The following is a 15,912-nucleotide window of genomic DNA, read 5'->3' on the forward strand; positions in this document are numbered from 1 at the left end:
ACTCCCATCCACGAGATCTTCTCCTCCCAATTTACAGAATTTCTCAGCACTTCTGGACTCATAAATGAAAGAACATTAGTTAGCTGAGGAAAAGTCACACAGCACTTTGAGGTGCACTGGGACGTCGCTACTGCCATTGGGTTTATTCAACATGCAGGCGTACTGTGTAGTTAGCATCACCTAATGTGCATTAAATTTGTATTTAATATAAAACTATCAAAATCCTTGGCTTCTGCACACTTGTCTGCAGTTATAGACCAAAGGGCAAAAATTTTTAAGAAACATCTAACCTCAAGTGTTAAACCCACAGGTTACGTAACCTGAGTTAGTGGAGAAGAAACTTCCTCATGGTAAGTTTATCGTGAGATTGTATGTTACGGGGCTGTCACGCTTGTCCTTGAAGAATCGCAGTGACCAGCATGTCAGACCCCGCACCGCGTTAGATGGCAAGCCTGGCGGTCCATGTGTTTACGTAGGAGCTGTGGAGTTAAAGATCTCGAGGGTCGCTGTATTTGCCCCTAATCTGGGCCTGCTCTTCTGTACTGAATTGGCATGGCTCCATTAAGTAAAGGTACCTTGTTCAATCTGCCTTCTTACTTCTGGATGATCCTGATAAATAAACAGTTGTTGAGGGCTTGCTGTTTCACTTACAGAAAGATTTCACTGAAATAACATGAATTTTGAGTAAAGTGGTCTTAGAAACACATTTTGGGGGGCTTTTTTTGTTTGTTTTATTTGATTATACAAGTTTCTAAACAAGACTGGGTTATGCTTTTATCCTGCTAGAAATACCAGGCATTGTGTCTGAGGGACTCTCCATGGGGGAAGGAAGGGAGAGGCCGAGAGGATCTCGTGTCACAACCAGATCTCAGTTGAGCAAGATTCTATGCTGCCAAACGGAAAGAGGTCGAGGGGCTGGGAGAGGCACCATGGTGTGGAAAAGACTGGAAGCTGTGGCACCAGGACTTTCCTGCGGATCAGGTACCCCCAGGAGCTTTGCCACTGGGGAAACAGCAGCTGAAGATTTAGGAAAGGAATAATAATGAGGAGAACAAAATAAGAGTGTGAGGAAAGTGAGCGTAAGAAAAGATTTCTCAGCTGCAAAATACTCGGTAACACTCCCAATCAATATTGGCTCAGCACAGCCCAAAATCCTGAGACACTGGGAAGACACAGCTCAGAGATTCCCTAGTCATTGACTGGGGGTTTTAATTTATTCTTTGCAGCCAGACAGTGCTCCCGTTGCCGGCTTGCGGGCACGGCAGCCAACTCTTCCCCCCCCCGCAGCCAAAGGGGCGCTGCCGAAGCGGGGCTGCTTCTGCGATGGAAGTGTAGGAAGCTCATGGCTGCAGAGTAATGCAGACAAAGCATGAGTGAGAGGGAGACAAAGGGGATGGAGTCCCAGAAGATGTGATCCACCCCGTTTAAAGGAAACGTCCGTAGCCTCTGCAGCTGTGTTTATGCTGCTTCCCACAATAGGCACAAAGCCTCTCATCCCCCCAGGAGATTTTTACGGCATTAATTCACTCTGCACAAAACCCAGCCTGCAAGGCTCCTCTTCAGCAGCGACCTTTTCATCCCTCCAGCTCCCCCCGTTCCCGAGAGCCCTGCCTGCAGGAGCTGCACCCCTCTGGCTGACCTCCCGCTGCTCTCAATCAAATGTCACCTGTACCCAATGAAGCAGACCCTGAAGTGCCACGAATGGATCCCAGGATTCTTATTTTCCTTCTCTACATGATGATCCTTCATGAGCTGGTGAGTGGCTGGATGGAGTACCAGAAGCAGATAGCCAAGCCGAAGAAGCAGGCGGGTCCAGTTTGGTCTTCTAGGTGAGTTAATGCCTATTATGTTTCCAAAAGGTGAATAGCTCAGCTATGTTTTGATGGGGAAAATGGCCTTTTGTGTACGTACATCGGTCCTTATAGATGTGTGTGTGTATCATCTGTTGTGTATTAATGCACAGAGGTAGGATTAAGGTCTGTTAATCTTTTGAGCCTGTATTGTCTGAACATACTGTGCATTTGACACACTTGCAGATAAATATCCCCGTGATTTGTTGGGGTTTTTTTTGTGGAAATGTGCTGTAACTCAGCATATTCCTGTGACTCAAGTTCCCAATCAACATACCTGGGAGAGAAAAATGTGGGTAGCACAAGGAGCTACACTTCACGCATGATATTCATCAATGAGGCACAAACCTCTAGAGACGCCTTGCAATCGGAGTATTTCATGGTAAATCACTAGCGTGCATGTCACTATCTCGCCGTCTCCTCCCACTCTCTGGGCTGTGCCCACTACACTAATCCCTTCCGTGTTTTCTGCCCAACAACAAAAATGAGCTGTAGAAATAAGGATGTAAAAAAGAAATGCCGCATGTCCTTAAAATTCAGATATGTTTCTGCCGATGTTGTTCATGTATTGTTCACTTGTAATAATGTTTGGGGTAATCATAGTCTTAATGTGGTTGGGGTCTTACAATGAAAGATATCTTGACAGCTGTCCATCAGCTATATGGTTAGAGACTTGCACCCCAGAGCCCAAAATTCACCTCCTGCCAGATCTCAGGCAATGGCTCACAAACACCTTGCAGCTTTGGACCTAAAAAGATGCCTGTGACCCAGTTTGCTCTAGGTCTGACAGCTGCAGCATGAGTGAAATGAGCTCACAGCTCACTCCTTATCCTAATCCTCTGACGTGCAGCAATCCCGGCTGCAATTACAACCCCAGTGTGCAAAGGTGTCTCGATGGATGAGACCACCAAGAGAAAGCAGTGGCTCAAGGATGCACCCATGGCTTGCTGAAAATCAGTAGCCAGCAGATACCGGTCTGTTTGTCTGCAGTTCAGGCATAAATTCACTGGCTGAATTTCCAGACCAGCAAAGCTGAACTGCACCTTGCACCATCTAGTTGTACACGTAAAATGATTTGCACTGGGAACACAGCCATGGGTGGAGACAGCTCCAGTGCAGAAATAGCTTGAAAGCAATGGGGCTGGGTGGATTATAATTGAGGTTAGAGGCAGATTTCCTCGCTGTCTTCAAGGAGGAGTGCAGGGAGGCATCGGAAAATAACTTGCACTGAGGTCTGAGGTGCAAATGCTAGCAAAAGGATGCAATGCAGAAAACCTAATGGAATAATTTTATTTACTAGATACTAACAAACAACTTGTATCAAGCAGCCAGGATAATGTCATAGGACTGATTTTATTTTGGTTTTTAAGAGAACCTAAGGAAATTAGGTATGCCATCAAAACCCAAAAATCTCTGGAGCCTGGTGTCTAACCCAGCCTCATTTGGGGAGGTGAGACCAAGCAGGATGATTTGTGCAGGGCCCCACACCCTGGGAGCATCCCAGCTGAGCACGCAGCCCACCCTGCCTGCTGTCACATGCTGTCCTGCCCTAATGCCCGCTCCTGCGGCCCCTCTACTGACTCCAGCCAGTTTGGGAAAGTAGAGCCACCGGGTCTGTTCACAGATTGCACCATAAACAAGTGAAGCTCTGTGGCCCAAAGAACTGGAAAATTACAGGACAAATTGGGATCCTCTTAGTGGAATTAAGATTGTCCTGCGTGGACACCCTGATTCTGGAGTAGTCTGGGCTCGTACACCCCCCTGTGACAATGCTGAAGCTTTCCTGAGTGATGGGACCTCGAGGGCAGGTTTCCCAGTGCTCAGAGAGCACAGCTGGAGCCAGATGGTCACCCTTCAGTATAGGCCTGGGCTTAGAAAATGCTCAGAAATGCTTGCCACATCTGTAGCCTGGTTCTCCAAAGAGTTCAAGCCATGGCTCAGCAGTGCAAGACAGCTTCCTCATGCCTTGCATTACATCAGGAGCACCACAGCACAAAGCCAGCTCAGAAGTGAGGTTCACACCAGTTGGTTTAATGCTGGACCAGGCACCATCCCTCCATGGCTTCCCAGCCTGAGAGTCACCTGTCCTCTTGCAGCTGATACAGCACCAGCATGAAAGCATAAAGCAAGTAGCAATATAAGCTTTGATTTAATTGACAGAAAATGACTGTACGCCCACACCTGCACCAAATTGAATGTATGGATCTGGGCACCCAGCCGTGCTCAGCCCTGGTGTGAGCAGCGGTGGAGCATGATGGCTGCTCCCACAGCACAGGCAGCGCTGCCGGGTACCATCTCCAGCTGGGAGGAATGGGAGTGAGGGGCTGGTGTGATCTGAGATCCCAGGAGCATTGACTTTTAGGAAGGATTTGCAGGCATTGCCGAGGAAGTCACCCAAAACCTTCCCATAAGAGCTTAAACCTGAGATAACAGCAAGGTGGATCTCCCTGGAAGAGATGGATGTAAGGCCACCTTGCTTCCCAGCACAGCCTGGAATTGGGCCAGCGCCGTAGAGGTGAAGCTTCATCTCCTGCCACAGGGCCTGAGCTGCCACCTCCCCAGCCTGTTTGTTAAAAGTAATTAACTTGAAAACCAATTAGGAAATGAAGTTATAAAGCAGCAAGCTAATTAGGACATGAGAGAACTGTCTCTTGACTGTACCCTCAGCACAGGCAGGGATTTCAGGGCTCCTCCTCCTTTTATGGATGTTGAATAGTAACAAGCTCTGTTGTAAATCAGCTTTTTCTCACATTCACAGCTTTTCCCCAGCTCTCCCTTCCTCCGCTCCTGGAGTGGCTGGCGGCTCCCCCACTCCCTGCCTCCATTCATCAGCCGCTTCCGGCATCCCATATCACTTCTGCTCTCCACCAGCCTTCCCTCCACCGCTTACGGGCACGGGGGGAAGTGATATCTGGGTGATATTTATTGACAAAGCCACTGGGGATCACAGGAGGAACGACTGAGCAGGGTCTAGAAAGAGGAGAGATCTCTAATCGCCAGACCCTGTGATCACCACTGCACCGCTGTTTTTGCAGAGATGGGGAGGGGATGCGCTTCACCCCGTATGAATTTCACTGTGAATTCCTACAGACACTGTCGTGCCCCACATCACCCTCTGCACTGACAGAACACGCACATTCACCGTTACAGTCTTTTCCAATCTTTGCAAAAGCTAGATATTAGAACGGGTAGTGAAGGTGCTAGCCAGAAGGAGAGGAGAGCCTGGGACGCAGCACCCAGGGAGAGTAGAACTGCCCAGGGCAAGTGGGCCTGAGCATTAAGTCATCCCAGAAGAGCTCTAGGTGATTGCAGCCCTGCTGCTCCTGCAGCTGAGCCAGCTCTGCTGGACTGTCCGGGGTGTCTCTGCTCATGGCGTCTCCGTTCATGGCGTGGCTGGTTGTGGTGTGGCTGGTCCACACCCTGCATAACCCCCCGAGGGAACACGGACTGTAACAAGGGTGACAGAAGCCTAAAGAACTGCTAGGTGTGCATGATGCTGGGTTTAGTGGTTTTAAGAAAAACTGCTCAAAGGTATTGGCAGTGGAAGTTCTGAAGAGCCAAGGGGCTTGGTTTCAGTGACCCATCTGGCCAGAGGGGATGGTCCTGGGGGCTCTGACAGGCTGTTTATGGGGTCCTGAGCTCACAGTTGTGCACTTGTAGTTCAGCTGCTGTTTCCAAGACCTCCAGTAGCTGGGACAGGGAGGGTCCCCATCGCCACTTCAGGTGCACGGGAGAGGCTCACCCCTGGGTCTCTGCAGTCCGGGCACGTTGAGCATCAGGGACTGCAGCAGGATCCAGCACTGGCCCTGCTCTTGGCAGCAGCAGCGGTGGTGAACCCCATTTTGATGACCAAAATTCCCTGTCCTTTCAGGAGCCTCCACTGGAAGCAGATGTGTCCCTGCTCTGACCCACACCAGTAACGATGTCTCACTTTGTTTCTCACTAGCAACGCCACCCGATCAAACCACTCCAGCTTCTCCAGGCCTCTGGTCCACTCAGTGCGCAGGGAGAGATACCGGGATTGGAGGAAACCAGGGCGGATCATCCGGAAAGCATGAGGATGCATCTGTTGGGGAGCATGGGGAGAGATTACTGAGCCAGAGGCAACCATCCCTCATGAGGTCTGCACTGACTTACCACCTCTCAGCAGCAACCGGCATGAGACCATCCTCCGGGCACCGTGATCTGCAACCTGCAGCTTTCTCCTTTGCACTGAGCCTGGTGCGACCGAGAAGGAACGAGCCCCTTCCTCCTGGGAACCCGTTCCTGCATGGTGAGGAGCCGGGGTGAAGACACCTCAGCCAGCAGCGGGATCACTGGAGATGGGACGAGGCTTTTGCCACCCAACACAGCAAAGTGACTTTTCTTTCTTCTTCCCAAAGGGTTGAGTAGATGGAGAGTAGATTTCTTGGGGGAAGAACAAAATTTGCTCCTGCATAGGCAACCCCGGGAAGTATCCTAATGATTTTGGTGTCCTCTCCTTCCACCCAAGGACTGCATGGCTGGTAAGCAGCATTTCCCAAAGTGACTGGAATGTCTTTGGTGTCCAGTTTGTCACCGTTCCCAGTAGAACTTGCCTCCACTGGGGCACCCAGAAGTCAGGACACTTTGGAAATGCTGGCTTCCCATTAAGTCTCCTTCACTGGGAGTCTGTATGGGGTTTTTTCTGCTTTTCTTAACCCTTGTTAAATGAGTTACTCCAGGGTGGAAGGGGAAAGTGCCCTGAACCAGTGACTCAGAGTTATGCCACCAAACGCAATTTACTGCAATGACCTTGTAATTAGATTTCTTTGAAGCATTCCTAGCAGTCGAGCCAAATGTAAGAGCGACTTTTTAATGAGCAGATAGATGGGAAAGGAAAACAATATTGCTCTTTTATGAGAGTCTGTGATTTAGGCATAAAATTAGATTTTCAGAGGCAAAAGTCAGTTGTCGCATCCTGCAGTCATATGCAGGACTGGGAATTGCTGAGCGCTGGAGGGATTCTGACACTGAGCTCCTAACAGCAAATGTCCATGGCCAAACTGCCTGCCTTATTTGCTGAACATAATGTTTGGCTCAAATGCAGCCTGTTTTTCTCGTTGCCAACCATTTATAAACCTGACTCAGGCTCACAGGCGCATTATCCAGAAGTAGATAGGGAAGGGAGTCAGAATAGATTATGCATTCATTATCCAGAAGTAGCCACCAGATACATTTGCACATTTGTCTGCTGCTCAGTTGTTTGCAAATTGTTCCTGTCGGTTGACGCTGTGTTTGTTCAGTCACCCACAGCAGGATCACCCAGCCCGAGGTAGAGCTCTGCACCTGAGCTAGGCATCCAGACCCCTGCGCTGCAAAGAGGGGCACATGAGGGGCTGTGATTTGTCTCCTCCAAAATTAAACATCAGAAGAAAACTGGCTGAACGGTGCTCTTGAAGTGCCCAGTCCTCTCTCCCAGGCAGGCTGGATAAGTAACTCAGATGTAGAACTCTACTGTTAGAGGAGATTAAGTTTTTGCTTTGGGAGATGAAGTTCATGCCTCGTGTTTGGATATTTTTGAAAAAGGAGATAGAAGTAGGAATTAACACTTTCTGCACATCTCAAAGCATAAACTCTCTGCAAAGCTGTGCCTCAGCTCTGTGACACTGTGGCTATTTCCCAAGGCACCCACTGCCTATCCCAATACATGTAGGTACATCCACGAGTAACAGAGCAACAAATGGCGAAGGTATCAGGAGGAAAAACATTCAGAAAGTGTTTCTGGGTGGTGGGGAACTTTGCTTCCCTAGAGTTGAGTCTGCCCTGGTCTTAGGAGGGATGTGCAGCTGGATGTTCTCCCTGCTTTTCTGCCAGACTGTGTGTGAATTTGCTGGGGACAATTGCTGTGCAAAAAGCATTTAAATTAATTACTGAAGTGGTGCAGGATAGGATTGGCCTCACTGCATGGGCTGGGCTCCCAGCCCCAACGGGACAGATGGACCTGAACAGGGACGGCAGATGTCCTGACTGCTGCACCCCTAAGGAATGGGGAAGGGGCAGGAATGCCTTGCTCTGCTGATCACATGCTGGATTTATGCCTGTAAATATCATTGTGGTTACTTCCAATAAACTCTTTTACATATGTGGTGTTTAGATTGTCTCTGTTCTCATTCAGGCTTTGCATCCCCTTTGCTTCCCAGCTTGGGAAGCCAGCAAAGGTGGTGGCTAGAAGCCACCCCAGAGGGACAGCTGGTGGTGTGAGGGGTGCTCCAGCACGGCTAAAAGCATCTTTGAAGCTGAACTTATAGCGCAAATGTTTGTTCTCTCATCCTTTATGCAGAGGAACACGTGACTGCAAACTAGAGTCTTGTTTCGGATGGTTGTAGGCTTTGCTTTGATTTTTGGTGGGGTTTTTTGTTTGTTTTTTTTTTCCAAATATTCAAGTTGCTCTACAGCTCTGTTGCAGAAAGTCCTGCCCAAGAAACGCATCTCATGGTGGGTGCCGATGATGGTGGAGAGCTCGGGATCCACCAATCTTCAGTGGTGTGGATCCCCAGAGACCTGAGGGAGCGATGCAACCTGACAGCCTGAGTCCAGACTCCTGCGGGGGCTCTCCTTCACCTTGGTATTTACGCAATTAACTGGGTTGACCAAAGGTCCAGGCTAAGAAGGATGCAGTCAAGGGCAGCCAGCTTGCATCTGTCTGCTGAGGTAATTTAAGTCCCCTGTGGGGTTTGGGTCTGATTCTGCACTCTCACCCCGCTGTTCCCCCATAGCAGCCTTGGACACACATTTACCCCTGTGCAGGGAAGGCGGGTGACGAGTCAGCGAAGAAGGGCCGTGATGTCATGGTACACAGGAAATGACTCCAAACAGGAACTCCCAGGAAGACACCCCATGCACTGTAGACAGCAACGTCTCTGACACAAAATGAGCACAGAGCTCAGAGCTCTGTACTGAGCCATGCTCTTTCTTATAAAATAAAGGAACAATTCTGCCCCCCCCCCCAAAAAAAAAAAAAAAGAAATGAGCTCAGCACTTCATGCAAGCCCCACCGCAGCCCCTCGCCCCAGGCCATGATGTGCAGTGCTTCTCCTGAGTGCTGCACAGTGCAATGGAAGGATGTCACCTTGTGTGGCTTCAGACCGTGTTAGATGACGTCCCGGGGCGGGAGGCTGTGGGGGCTGTTGGCTCTGCTCTAAATAGACTCTGTGGGCTGTAGGCTATAGGCAAAACCACATTTTTCTTAGAAACTTCCCTTTTGGCTTGAAATGGTGCAGAGCTCGGTGCTGGCTGCTAGCGGGAGCGTTCAGGGAGGATTTCAAGTGTCGAGTTTTGACCATCCATGGAGTAACCTTCCTGCAGGGACAGATTCTGTCTGGTCCCAAAGAGTTCTCTGCGATGGAGCATCAGGATTTCACTCTCTGGGTTTTTAATCATCTCAGCTGTGGATGTTGTCCTGCCTTAGGAAGCAAAGGGTTTGTACAAGATAGAGCTGGTGGCAGTTTCACGAGTTGGGCTTGGATCAGAAGACTGCTGGAGTCAACAGATCAGACATCATCTTCTGAATATCTTGAAAAGCCCTTGGGGGTTTTCTTTTGCTTGAGAAAGAAGCAGGGAGACAGTTTCAGAAATTCATATTTTCTGACCTACAGAGGATGCTTGTTTGGGGTATTTGGTGTGACTCAGGGGCATGCCCCCCCATCCAGATCTTATGGTCCCACCAAATCTGTAGCTTTTACTGAGCCAAAAGAGTAAACAGCACCCCAAAACTGCTGGATTTAAATGTCGCAGCTGAGGTAATCCCATGCAATGCTGTTGAGGTTTCATAAGGGCTGAAACAGGTGAGTGGTTTTTTACATGAAGAGCGAAAAAAATCCCTGTAGTGCTCAGAGACCAGGGCTGGATGCTGCTCCTGATTCCCCTCCTTCACATCCGGATTACCTCTAACTCTACTGCTGTTTTCCAGTTAAGTGTGTGGCTAATGGCTTGTGTGATTCACCTTCAAGCTAAGTGAAAATTAACTCTTTTTTTTCCTGCTTTGCCTTGTTAAGTTAAAGCAGATTTCAAATTTTTGTGTAATTCTTAGGTGTTTTCTTCTTAGCAATCAAAATTTCTCCTCTCACTCAGAGTACAGATTCTCTGGCTCTTTCATTAAGAAATTATTGCATATATTTAAACTTGCTTTCTACAGAGTGGCCGTCAAACCCAGGTCACAGCTAGTGTGGGGAAAATGAAGCCCATGACCTTGTGGATTTTCGTTACCCTTAGAGCTGAGCTGATTGTTGCCACCACCGCAGTTCTGCTTTGGGTAGAAAAGAAAGGATCCCACTTGCTGCTGGCGTGGCTGCTCTCTGCAACGGGATGGGATTTCTGGAGCTTTGTGGATGATGATGCCAGAAGGCAGCAAAAAAATGTTATTTAAAAGTCCTTGATTTGGAAAGGTTCACTTTTGGGCAAAAATAGTGAAAGATAGAGGAAAGCAAAGGGTTAATGGCTGCAATAGCCGTAGACCTCTCTGTATTAGAAGCCACTGTCTTTACCTGATGGCTTATCAAATAATAATCAGCATTCCCCAGCCCCCTGGGTTAGACTCCCAGTTTTACCAAAATGGGAGTTAAAGATTTAGGAAATGACACCCTGTTTCAGCCAGGCTTGGGGAAGCCCTGGTGAGGATGAACTGGTTCTTGACCCCTCCTGAGCTGTTCAAGCCACGCTCCTTCATCAGCTGCCACATTCAGCCACCCTGGAGCACACAAGGAAGGGGCAATTTAATTGCAAGTTTCTCTGGCTGACCAAAGCCAGGAGAGATCAAAGGTGCCTCTGTCTAAAAACACATCAGCCCTAAAAATGCCTTCAAGCCCATTTTCTCCCCAGGACCTGTCCCGCTTCCCTCGGGATGCGATGCAGAGCTGCAAGCGGTGACAGTGGCAGAGCAGGCTGAGAGCATCTTCTTGGAAATGGCTCATTACTCAGACCCTTTATCCCAAAGTGGCCCTGAGCATTTTGGGGAGATGCTGGGATGGGACATGGTCATATCCCAAAGGCAGAGTGAGCGATGACCAGTGGAAGAGCCAGGGTGTAAATCCAAGTGTTTAAACATAATCAAAAGTGTCTGATTTCAGAATCATCCATGTATGGATGTGAGGCTCCCAAACGGCCAGGGAAATGTTTTACAGCTGGTGAGACACCAATGAGTTTAAAAGTTGCGTCCCAAAAAGGGACAGGCTCGGTGCCTGCCAGGCAGAGCTCAGTGCTGCCATGATGGTCTCACTCTTTGCCCTGCCGTTGCTCTTGCCAACAGGAGCCTGGCACAATTTTGGGTCATCCATGGTTACAATTGTGCTCAATGGAAAGAGCCGTTTTGGAGGATGCTGTGCCCCCAACCAGCCTCCCAGCTGTTGGTGCCACTGGCAATGAAGAGATACCTAAAGGGCGTGAACTGGTGTGGGTGGAGGGAACAGCATCAGCCACCTGCCCTGTGGTTCTCCCTCCAGGAGAGAGACCCAGCTCACACAGCAGAGATTCTCCCTTCTCCAGGCTGTGAATAAACAGCAGCACCTCATCCCCAATGGAGTGTCTGCAGTGGGAGAAGTTCAGGTACAGCAGCTGAGCAAGGCAGATGGAGGGTGCACAGGGGCTGCTCTGTCTGCAGGGCTGGGACGTCTGGCAGCGGGAGAGGGAGTAGGTCGGTGAGCCATTTGCCAACTGCACTTAACAAAACCAGCTGAAATAACTGTAGTGTGGGTGATGCTGGGATTTCACTAGTGATTGTAAATGCAGAGGCTTTCGGAGCCAAGCAGTAACAGCATCATCTATTTCATCTTCCCCCATCAGCAGTTAGTAGTGGTGAACTTTTAAGCTGCTCCTGCCGTCCCTTTTTAGCCAGTTCTCTTTCCTTTGAGCACAATCAGAGAAAGTCAAGCTGAGCGTGGCAGGTTTGAGTCTGATTCCCATGAGGTTGTATATTTGTGTGTGAAAAGCAAGACTTGGCCCCTTGCACCTGCCAGGTCTCCTCCTGTGGAGGAGGGTAAATAGTGGTGAGCTTTTGGCCAAAGATCTTCAGGATCAGGGATCATTTGAAAACTTGCCTCTGCTGCTTCAGCCACTGTTGCCTCTGATCCAGCTCAGCCTTAAGATGATCAGCGCAGGTGGTTTTCCTGCTTTCTCTTTTTCCACCTCACCCCTTGCAGGTCAGCACAGACGATTCTCCTAAGTCCTTGGAGCTGCTGGCCTCCCTCACCTTCTAGAATACCAGGGTGGACTGTGTGCCCCAGGGGCTGTACCCCACCAGCCCTGCCCTGGGGACCCTTCTCCTGCTGGGCTGCATCCTGCTGAATGGGTGGGTGCTCTGCTTCCGCATCAAGCAGTGGGGTTCAGGCATGATTCTGCAGTTCAGCCTGGTCCTGGGAGATGTCCTGATCATCCCTCTTGCTCCACTCAGGATTTCCTACCTCAGCCTTGGCAACCAGTTTGGACAGTTTCTCTGCCAGTTTGAAGTCTTCCTGCACAGTGCCCATGTGTACAGCAGCATATATTTCCTGATGCTCATCTGCATTCACCAGATTCATTTTGTTGTACGGTACAAAAGCAAGTCCCTCTGGAAGAAGAGGAGCTTCTTGAGATAGCTGTGCTTGTTTGTTTGGCTTATCTTCTTTGTCCAAGGGCTGCCTTTCTTCTTCCTCCTCAAGACTTCAGTTATAGATGGCTCAGCAAATGCCTAAATATTCATCAGAGCTGTCCTCTGTTTACTTCTTCTACAACATGGTTTTGGTTGTGCTCTCTTTCCTCCTGCCCTTTGCCATTTCATTGATTCGTGGAGCTCTGTTGGGAGCTGCCATTGCTAAAGTGGCAGAGAAAAGCTGCAGAGGCAAGAAGATGAAGACCAGGTCTCTGCAGATGATAAAAGTGTCTCTGGTGATTTTTACTGTCTGCTTTGGCCTGCTGCACATCTGCAGGACCATTGGCGTCATTGTCAACCACTATGGCATGTCTTAAAAGCTCTTGCACCAAGAGAAGTTGCCTACTACGTCAGCTGGGTGTTCACCATGGTAAACACCCATCTGGATCCCTTGATTTATGTGTTTGCTAATGACAAGTTTAAGAGGAGCTTTGCTGACTCCTTTTGCAAACGCCGGGGCAGCAAGTGAGTGTGAAAGGTCCTGGAGCCACCCCAGAACTTCCCAGAGGATTCCGTGGGGCAGCTGCTGAAGGTCCAGACCCCGAGCTTCCTCCTCCTCCTGTTCTGTCCCAGGTTCCCAGAGCTACTGGTAGCAGCGCTGCAGGAGTTTCAGGATTTCTTTGTGTTCCTTCAGTGTTATCAAGGGGTTGTTCCTGCAGGCAGGGACTCCCTGGTCCGTAAGGAAGCTCCAACTAGGTGCTGCTCCTGCCAGTACCCTGATGGCTGGATCTCCCAAATGCAGCCACTGCTGAAGTGGCCAAACCCTGTTTGGCACAAGGGAGAAGTAGGGGGAGAATTTACACCTCAAGTCATAAATCATGAGAAAAACCCAGTGAAAACTGCTGTGAATTTCCTGCCCATGAATATTTTGGGTTTTTTTCTTTTCCATCAGGAGCAGGGCCTGTGTGAGCGCTGAGCTGAGGAGTGTGCAGGTCTGAGTCCAGCACCCTGACACAGTGGAAAATAACCTACGTCCAGACACCTGGTTGTCCCTTGGCCACCAAGAAGTCTGCTGCTCCCCAGCCCTGGAGGCAATCCCAACCTGAGTGCCGTTGTGATGGGACCAGACACACTCTTAGCCATCAGTCAGCTCTTTCCAGATGAAAGTAAAAGGTGGCAAACGTTGGGCTGTGGACGAGCAGTACAGGAGGGAGATGCATGGATGGGGAAAGGTGCTTTATCAGCCTTGTAGGAAACCTGAATTTAGTCTGTTGGGAAGTCCTGAGAATCAGGAGTCTAGCCTTATCCCCAGAAACATCAGTCTGAAAGCCTGCAAGGAGCTACCTCCATTCCGCCCTGGGTGGCAGCGAGGAAAGAACCAGGCATCTTGCAAGAGTATGGGTGAAGGATGCAGAAACCTGGAGATTAAATGCAAAGCCCGTGCCCATTTTTTTTTGCCTCTTTCAACAGGAAAACCTACAGTTACAGATAGTAGCTGTAATTTGCTTTACGTATCAGCAAAGCCAGACACAGAGATCTTGGTTTTGTCTGGGTTTTCTGGAGAATGCTGTAATAAGTGCTGCTATTAGGATGATAGGGAGAAAGTCCTCATCTCCTAAGAGGAGCTGGGCTGTAGCTGGGATTTTCATAAAGGTTTTGCTTCCTAGTGCTCCACTTCAGTTTGGATTTGGGTATCTTGGCTGTTGGATCTGCCTCCATGGCCACCTCTGCAAATGCAGCCTGTGCCAGCAAGGTTCCTTCAGGCAGGTGTGGTGGGTACCATGTTCGTGCCCCCTGTGAGGAGGGGTGCAGTGCCCTTCCCCAGCACCCATCGTGCTGATGGCACCAAAGCAGGGTCAGGGAGAGCGACTATATGGGAGGTTTCTAGTGCAGTGGTAGGTGCAGAAAGGCAGTTTGCAGGGTTCTGCTCTAATGTAACCCAACAACTAATGTGTTTATCCTAGAAATCGGTATCAAGGGCAGGGTAGAAGTGACTGAGAGACTCGTTTTCTAACTTGGCTTCTCTCTACTAATTAATTCTTTCACTAATCCCTGCCTGTCTCCCTCACGGGGGGTTGGCTGTGAAGCTTAATTAACTTTGTGTCTATAATGCACCCTGCAAGCTCAGAGGAAAGGTATTGTTCCCTGCGTTTAGTAACACTCTTGTTGAATAAATCCTGTTGCAAAACCCAGGCAGGCTCCAGAGCCCTGCCTCACATATGCATGTGGGTGGCAGCAAACAGCAGCTTGGTTTCAGGTTCTTACTTAGAGGAGGAAATACTTTTGTGTTATTGATTTGATGCATTTGTATATGCCTGTGGAAAAGGTGGCTGTCCCTGTCCCCATCACAGCATTTGCAAAAGTGCTCAGCAAAAAGATGAAACCTCATATTTCAAACCCAGCTGAGGAAGTGATGGGGAGGAACCGAATCAGGACAATCCCTTTTTATTCCACCAGGGAGCATAACTCTAATGATTTTGATCTAAACACTTCCCTGGGTCAACATTCACCCTTCTATTCTTAACTAACTGCCAGTTAGTAATTCACTCAGGACAACTGGCTTTAAAACCAATAGTTGTTCAGGCAAGTACAGATACGGCAAATGTTCAGGAACTAAAACGTAGCTGCAGTCCTGCAAGCAACTGTATCTCATCCTACATTTAAAACCCAAAATCTACCTTAAGCACCACCATGAATCCTATTGTCTTTTCTTCGCAGTTACTATTTAGTAACTCCAGTAAAGTCATCCCAGTCCAGACATATTTGATTTGAAGAAACTTTTGGGAATATGGTCCCTATGCATTTGCTATGAGGAAAATGGTTTTAAGCTTTTAATATTTTAAGGTGATTTTTTTTCTTATGCCTTTCTGAGATGAACCCATGTGCTTATAAGGAGCATGACCATACCATTACTTGGTTAAATCCAGATTATCACTGCTCAATAGCTGCATCTCTACTGGATCTGGCCCCTCGCCCTGAAGGAACAAGACAGATCACTTGCCCAGAGTGCCGAAGGTTTGGTTCACAAGGCAAACACAGTTGGTTTCTAGCTTCGAGCACAGATGAAGATATGATGGCTTCGGATGACTGACCTCTGCCACTTTCAGGGTTCCAGAGCTTGACACCATCTTTTCCAACTTGGTTTAAACTGACGTTGGTTAACCCCCCAGCCCCAAGCCCTGGTTCATGCCTGAAACGCAGCCAAGGGCTGACATTGGAAAATGAGGATCAACTAAGTCTCCATAGCTGGGCAGAAGGGAGGGGGAAGCCCAAGCCCAGCAGGAACATTACAGGCTACAGCCAGTGATGATCTCCAGGTTGGTTCACATGTGGAAGTCACTGTCCCAGGCTGACCGATCCTTCACCCATCCAAGGAGGTGGATTACCATCGCCTGTTCTGCACAGACCAGCATGTGTGAGCACCATGGAGGTTGCTGACCCTTTCATAGGGCCACAATGTGAGAACCCTTCTGTTAAAAA

The 15,912-nt window shown here is 49.0% G+C and overlaps 1 long non-coding RNA gene across 2 annotated transcripts; it reads left to right on the top strand.

Annotated features, from left to right (window-relative positions):
* Positions 1 to 253: 253 nt before the first annotated feature.
* LOC129215586 (uncharacterized) lies at positions 254 to 7,948 on the top strand. 2 transcript variants are annotated; one of them, XR_008580036.1, is made up of 3 exons: positions 254 to 571; positions 1,587 to 1,829; positions 5,797 to 7,948. It is a non-coding gene; the product is annotated as an uncharacterized LOC129215586 (long non-coding RNA). The 2 variants fall into 2 exon arrangements; XR_008580035.1 differs by lacking the exon at positions 254 to 571 and having other exon boundaries at positions 992 to 1,829.
* The last annotated feature ends 7,964 nt before the right edge of the window (positions 7,949 to 15,912 follow it).

Source organism: Grus americana, chromosome 20, assembly GCF_028858705.1.
Source record: "Grus americana isolate bGruAme1 chromosome 20, bGruAme1.mat, whole genome shotgun sequence".
Taxonomy (NCBI): domain Eukaryota; kingdom Metazoa; phylum Chordata; class Aves; order Gruiformes; family Gruidae; genus Grus; species Grus americana.